General features: G+C 41.9%; 1 protein-coding gene across 31 annotated transcripts in view; it reads left to right on the top strand.

The window, feature by feature from the left end:
* Positions 1-556: 556 nt before the first annotated feature.
* Positions 557-7,729, top strand: part of ARPP21 (cAMP regulated phosphoprotein 21) — a 152,979-nt gene continuing 145,806 nt past the window's right edge. For 6 of the 31 annotated variants that reach the window (XM_070577382.1, XM_070577378.1, XM_070577375.1 and 3 more), the window contains exon 1: positions 1,405-2,264. The gene's annotated coding sequence lies outside the window, so the exon portion shown is untranslated. Of the gene's footprint in view, positions 924-1,367; positions 2,265-2,612; positions 2,987-4,163; positions 4,296-4,373; positions 5,698-7,729 lie in introns of those variants that run through there. The other 25 variants (XM_070577380.1, XM_008516640.2, XM_070577365.1 and 22 more) reach the window with 14 other exon arrangements.

The following is a 7,729-nucleotide window of genomic DNA, read 5'->3' as shown; positions in this document are numbered from 1 at the left end:
AAGGCATTCCCTTAATAAATCGGTTTATAATGTCTGTCATTTGGAACGACTGTCAATAAATGAAACTAAAAGGACTTGGAAAGTTTCACGACATGGTTTATGCTAGTTATATATTTGTTGTCTGTTCATGGGGTTACTAATTGCAGCTGGTAAAAGTTGATTTTCTCCTCTTCAGTTTATTGTGGGATGGGGCGTTCATTGCACCAGATCTATAGTCATCCAGAGTCTGCATTTCAGAAGCTGAATTGCTGGATACTGTCAAAAAGAGCTTTGGCAATTCCATGCAGGCGTGTACAACTATAATTTTGCTTCACATTAATAATAACCTAGCAAAGAAGCCCAGAATCAAAAGCTTTGCTCTCAGCTGGGGGCAGAAAGCCAGAGTGATATATCTTGACTGGTGACCTATAATGTTGGAAAAGTAGACTACATTCACTCCCGAGGGGTGGGCGGTATTCCGGAAATGTATTCCCATTCTTCCAAGACTTTTTTTTTTTTTTGGTAGTATATGCCCCTAGACAATGAAAAAAAATGAATTACAGATAACAAAAATAGCACATCTCCAGAACAAACGGGAAATGCAGCGCTTTTATTTCTTCGGATGTCAACTCTGTTCGCCGCCCCACGCCCTGCCCTGCCCGGGTCTCTGCGGCACCTCTGTGGTTCCAGAGCAGCGAGCCGGTGGGCAGCGGACCGGGAAGTCGCCCACGGGGAGGACACTTGGCGCTGCACACCGGGACTTCGGGTCTTGCTCTAAGCCGAGAATCTCTGAGAGCTCTGAGGCTACTGGATCCATTGGGTGGAGTGAAGTGTTATTACTGTGGGGTATTCTCTACAGAGTTGGCCTGGAGAGTGAGCACCGCAGGAAGGGAGTGAGCGCGGTGCGCCAAGCGGCCGCCGGAGTCGGGCGGCGCCCCGGAGCGGTACGCGGGAGGGCTCGGCCCGGGGCGGGGGGAGGCGCGCGTGCCGGCGGGGAGCGGGGAGGCAGTGTGAGGGGCAGGGGGCAACGTGCCAGTTTTCTCTCTGATTAATGATGCTCACGCCGCCGCGCGTGGCTCATGCGCTTTGTCTCTAGCCTTCGGGCCGGCGGAGAACGGCCAGGGGAACGGATGGCTCCGCGCGCGCCGGGCGCACCGGGCAGGTGCCCGCGCTCCAACTGGGCCACCTCTGCCCGCGCCCTGTGGCCGAGAGGCCTGGGTACCCGCAGGCACCCAGCCGCAGCCATCTCCCGGGTGTGGCAGAGACTGGAGTCTGCAGCCGGAGCAGCTGCGGGGCCACATGCAACACACCCGTTGCTTCCAGCCCGGGCGGGGACCGGACGCGGCCGGGGCTGCGGGGAGGAGCCGGGCGCCGCCCCCGGCGACAGTGCCAGCCGCGTGGGAGGGCAGGGACCGGCGGAGGGGCAGACGGCGGAGGCGGGGAGGCAGGGGACGAGGGACCGAAGGACGGACCGAGGCTGGCTGGCTCAGGGTAGGACTGACAGAGTGACAGAGCAACGGACAGGTGGGAGCAGTTAGACAGCTTGAGACAGGGAGACTGGAACGCAGAGAGAGGGAGAGAGAGAACGAAAGAGAGAGAGAGTGTGTGAGAAAAAGAGAGAGAGCGTAGCACTCGCGTGCTCCCTCCCTTCCAGACGCCCTCCTCTGTCCGAGGGAAGCAACCGGGACACTGGTGGGAGAGGGAGAGAGATGCGGGCTCAGAAGACGGGAAGAGGGACCCTGCATCGCTAGGCGGACCGAGACGCGGAGGGACGGACAGATTGACTTATGCACGGACTGACAGCCAGCGAGAGTGGCAGCTCGGAGAGCGGAGCGCAGGAAAGCTAGAATCCCGCGCTGAGCTGCCAGGCTGAGCCACAGACGGTCAGACAAACAGACGTGCAGAGGGACAGACTGGCAGACAGGAGGTGGGGGCACGTTCACTCCCTGCAGCCAGCCGGGCAGAGAAGGCGGCGGCGGCTCCCCCTGAGCGCGTCCGGAGCTGCGACAAGCAGCAGGGGCAGTAGGGTCGCCAGCCGAAGCCACCACCGTCGCCGCAGCCTTGGCCGCCACAGCCCTGCGAGGATCCCAGCCGACGCTGCAGAAAGCTCCTTTACCAGCAGTTAAATAAATCGACCAAAAAAAAAAAAAAAAAAAAGCCAAGCCAAACCAAACAAATCCAGCCAAATCAATCATTGAGAAATAATAATATTAATAAAAGCCAAAAACTAAATCAAATCAATCAAGGCACCAAGACGCTGGGGGGATATCCACTGTTCGGTCAAGGTAATAATCAAGGTCTTCCGACGTGAACATTGCACGCCTTTTGTGATTTATTTTCTCCTCCTTTCTGCCGTGTATCTGTGCTTTTCTTTGCAATTGTTTCTCGTCTGTATTTCTCCTTCGTGTCTGTAGAAAGCTGTTGTTATATATGTATTGTGTTTTTGTGTTTCGTCAAAGGAGGGGTAAACTCCCCCTCCCCCAAATGAGGCCGAAATGGAAACCTGGAAGAGAATTGAAAAGGGCAGTTGTTTTCATCGGAGAAGTCTACAATGATTTATGCAGGTTTCATGGTCGAAACTTTGGAATGCTCTTATTTCATTTGAAAGAGAGTTATGTAAGAGGCAAAAAGTTATAGTGTTTGTTGTCCTCAGAGGAGTTGGGGTCCTGCCTCCCAGGGGGTTAAGGGGAAAAAGAAGATGTTCAGCTTTAGTTTTACATGTTTGATATCCGTGTTTCATGGCAACCTCCAATTTAATGTCATCTGGCTCAGGTTGTAGATATGGGGATAGAATTGAGTTGAATTAGACAGGTGTTTAGAAAGTTTCCTAGGAAGAGAAATTGACTCATTCAGTGTTTATGCATAGCAACAGAGCTGGAGTGGATGTGGTTACTGACAGCTGCTCAGGTTCAGTTCTCGATCACCTTCCGAAGATACCGGATAAGAACAGTCCAAGCCCAAGAGGAAAAACAAAGAGGGAATTGAAAGTTAGAGGGATGTGAAGCTAGTAAGTACAATGCCAGGCTGGGAGAAATCACGTTCATGAGCATGTGTTTAGAGTGCAGATAGCTATTTCGATTTCTGATTTTTTTTAATCTCTTGGTATGACAGTTCAGCTTCTCCAAACAAGAATGACATTCCCCCAAAGTTAAAATGAATCTGTACAAGCGTTCGTTCAAATACTGAAGAAAGCCAAATGATTCCCACCTCTTCATCCACTTTGGTGGTCGAAATTGCTGTGATTGTTTGAAGAAAACAGAAATAGAGGCGACAGGAAATCATTTTTTCATTTGGTAAAAGTTAGAAAACCTTTGACACATACTTTAAAATAAATGCACCTAGTCCTCTGATCCTCTGTATTTGTGTTACCACAGGGCTTGCATGTCTTAATAGGATTTTAGTTAATGTCATTTTCACAAAAGGCAGTCATTTGGAAGCTGAGAGCTGTAGCTATGTTTTGTTCAAATAGTTCAGTAATCGACTATCTTCACGGTAATTGTTTCTGCTTCTGTTGCACTTCTAATGTGGATCGCATGTGGGAAATTATGTATGCACCCTTCTCAGGTTTATATGGATTTTTAAGGTATGTATTTGTGTTCGATGCTGTATTTCCTTTCTTATCACTTTCTTTTATTTCTTTGGATCACTTCCACTAGTAGAATATTTTTAAATTTTCTGGAAAGTGAGTTTAGTGTATTCTTTAAGGAATACACTTCCTTATCACAAAAGATATGAGGCTAACCTATGACTGTCTTTGCTTATCAATACTATTATGATTTGGTTTAAATGCAATTTTTAAGACATTTAGACTGCTATGCATACATGTCATACTGTGCCCTTTCTAGACATGAGTTATGTTATTTGATAAATAATATAACTAAGTTGCTATAGATAAACGCCTGTTTAACAGAGTACTTTGTTTAGGTGAGGGATATTTAAAGAAACTCATATAGCTCCAGAAATTGACTTTCAGCTTCTCGGTGACTTAATTTCACTACACACTGATTTCTCTCCTATAGTATTCAGATCAGACCGAGACAGGTTCATGTGCGCTATTAGATTCGCAAATTGCTGATCTCCCAGTGGCTTTCCCTCTTAGATCCCAGCTGAGTATGGTTACCTTGAGAACTATGGCATTAGCCCTGTTCGAGCATGCTCCACTGGGGAGTTCTGTGCAGTCTATTTTTAATGCTATTTAATGAAGGAGCGAGCGCCTCACTCAGCAATAAAAGAAGCATGATGGAAGACAGAGCAGTGCGTGGTTATGGATACTGGAGAAGGATATCTGGAAAGGTACAGACTGGCTGCTGGATATGGTAATTTTAATTAGTCCTAATATATGGTACTAACAGAAATCGATTGATTTTAGTGAGAAAATTACACATGATGAATTTGATATGCGTTTTCTTCAGCCTCTTCCGTAATTCTTAGAAAGAAGACTCAATGATTTGAGTGCCTTAAAACTTAAGGGAGATAGTAACCAGGGAGTTCCTGCATACTTACTATTTTTAATACAAGCTGTCAGATTCTTGGGTGGTGAGAAGTGCAGAAATAATTTCAGATTCCTAAAATATTGTTCTAGTGAAGGTTTTGGAGCTTGTAAAATGTTCTGGGCATAAAATAACTAACATCCTTCTAAGATATTATGATAACTTGAAGCTCTGCCTTGTGAATTTTTTTTTCATTTTCTTTTATAAACTTGGAGTCTAGGTCCAGAATTGTGGCAACTAAGGGAAGCAGGAAGTTTTGGTTGAACTTGATAGAATATCTGAGTTGTTTTCTCTCCTTACTTTGATATCAGCACAACAGATGATCTTACTGAAGGTTAAATATTTTTAAAATGTAGATAAGCAGAGGTGGCACTGATAATTTTGGGAATGTTATAATAAGGGGGAAAGGTCTTAATATTATAGTGCTTAAAACATAGGAAGCCATCTGTCTGCAGTATTTGCATATATGCAGAACACCTGTCTTGAGGTAGAAAGTGAGGATGTTCAATAAGAAAGGTCTCTGTTGCTCATTTTCGTATGAAGAACACACTCGAATCAGTTTATTTCTTTGTTCAGAGTGCAGTTAATTAGACAAATGTTAAGCAGTTTCAAAATTAATAAACGTAAGAGAAAGCGAGAAGTTTCTTTTAAGTGGAGAAGTGAGTCATAAAATTATTGTTCGATGAAGCTGTTAGAACAATGTACAAAGTTGTTCTGGATTTTGCCAATTTTTATGAAAAATAATTCAAAAAGAAAATAAAATACTAAGGGAAATACATTGCAAGGAGTTGCTGTAATTTTTTGTTGATGTTGTTTGTGTTTTCCACTTTGTGCTTCCAGAGGGGGGAGTTAATCCACACTAGCTGTAATATTTCCCTTAGTGGTCATGCTATTTGGACCACAATGCTGATACCTTCCTCCAGATTCTCAAGTCAGTGGGCCATTCTCATCTGAATTCAGTGTGTGTTTTGTCTGTGGACAAGATAATGATAAGCTACATGAGTAGATTGTGGAATGAGTCAGCCACTGAAGACACAAATACAACGTAGCCAGAAGTGAATACGATTCTCATTAGTATAAGGAGACAGTTTGAAGCCCATGGGGTTGGAAATTGCAAATGAACCATTTGTATATAAGTTAGTTTAATTCAGCTCTGCTTTGCAACAAGGCCAGGAAAGAATATGGGACTTAAAAGTGATGTCGACACCGAAAGCCATTTCTTCAAATGGTAAGTACTGGCATCATTCTGACTGATACCACACGGTGGTAGTGTGTTTAGAAATTTGTGAATCTCTAATCAGAAAAAGAATTGGCTTCCTTAAAAATGCATTATGTCACCTGGAAAGTTCTGAACATATTTCAAGTCAGTGATGATGAACTTATAAAACATATACTCCCTCTCTTTAGACAAAGGATCTCAATTTTTTAGGAAATCTGTGATTCCAGAGGCTCTAAATTTCTGCTGACTTTGCTTTTTTAAATTCTAACATTTAAAGTTAAGTATAATGATTTCAAGCAGTGGCATAAGCAAATGCTGAAGGACTATTGAAAATGAAAAAGAATATTAGCAAGATGTATCTGTGACTAGATTTGTTTTTCTCAGGCTTTCTTTGCTTCTGAGTGTTAGTTTCTTTTAAGGTATACTTATGCCGAATTCTAATAAACTGATTTTTTCAGTGCCTCAGAGTCTTATAATTTAAACTAATTTTTCTCATCTTGGATAAAACTTGTCCTTGGATGTTTAACGTATTTATTACTTGTATTTACATCACAATCACTTTATTTCTATGAGGATTAGATATGAGCTGAGTTACACAAGGTATTTAAATTGTATACATTAATATAATATGCTTGAGAAAGAATAAAGTGCTTGAGACAGGTTATCAAGTTCATTTGCAGCTTTTTAGTGTTTGATAACACTGTTATCTTGTGGTCTCAAAATCTTGTGTAGTCTGGTGATATTTTGTTAAGGCATGAAATGCCCATATAAGATTTTGAATGTACCTTTCTCTAAAATTAGTGGTACATATCTGTGCCCTGGGGAATGGCTATGCAGGTAAACTAAAAAGTGAATTGAAATAATTATATCAGGACAATTGGGGGGATATTGAAAAAATAAGAGGATTGACTTGAATACACCAAAATGACTCTTCTCTACTTTCAAATTGAATCCTTAGCATTATGTTATGTTCTTCTTTTCTGGCTGCCAGCATAGATCTTAATATCGCCAGGTAGAGAGAGTGTTACCCCACTGTCCACGGCCGCAGTAGATGAATATTTTCAATTCCTCTACATACTTGTCCCAAGGAAATTTCTTTGGCAGTTTTTTATAACTCCTGCTTAATTTACATGTCAGTGCCACAGGTTATATAAGATTTTTTATGTTTTATAATCAAATGAGATCTATTAGGATAAAATTTCAATTGCGACGTTAAAATGTCAAAGAATTAGTACAAATTTGTCTCACTCAAGGCGCATATTTATAATTATTCCTCAGTCGTAAATTCACACAACAGTTTTTAAGTAATATACTTTGCAATTGTTCCTTTCATCTAGCAATAGAAAGTAATTTCATATTTTCCAGGTAAAGGGAAGAGGGGTCCACTGCTAATTATCTCTTTTAAAAATAGGCCTCTCACATTTCACACTACTCCAAAATGATACAACAATTCTTAAATTAGAAATCATTGTGGATAACATAACAAGTATTAAGATTTTGTTAACCAAAATCACTTCTGTAAATATTAACATTGGTTTTAGGATAAATAAAAATAAAGTATGATTTCAATGGGAAGGAAGGATTCAAGATTTTTAACAGGAAAACAATTACGTCACTTTTTGTTTCAAATATTTCAGCAAATTTTGTAGAGATTTATTTGGCATATTGTGGCTCATATTTCAATGCAGAATCGCATAAGATAATATGCAGCTTTTTTCCTGCAGGATTTTTTCATTGAGACTTATTCACAAAGCTTGTTTACCTAGATAAACCCAGTAATCTCTGCCTGATGCCTACACAAGCTAGAAAAATAAGTCCTTGTGATACGAACATGCAAAAGAAGAACCCCATGACTTCTCAATCAGTTTTAGTGTTGGAATTCTTAATATTGGAAACTCATTCTCTTACATTTGTTTTATCGTTGTTTACTTCTTTATTGCACATTAAATACTTGAGATAAGAATGAGGACCATCTCGAGGGAAACGGAAACCAGAGGAATGGTGCTCATTTAACAGATTTTCTTCTAATTGCCAAGATACA

This window comes from Equus przewalskii, chromosome 15, assembly GCF_037783145.1.
Source record: "Equus przewalskii isolate Varuska chromosome 15, EquPr2, whole genome shotgun sequence".
In the NCBI taxonomy this organism is placed as follows: domain Eukaryota; kingdom Metazoa; phylum Chordata; class Mammalia; order Perissodactyla; family Equidae; genus Equus; species Equus przewalskii.
The sequence above is the reverse complement of the archived record's forward strand: the minus strand, read 5'-3'. Positions and strand labels throughout refer to the sequence as shown.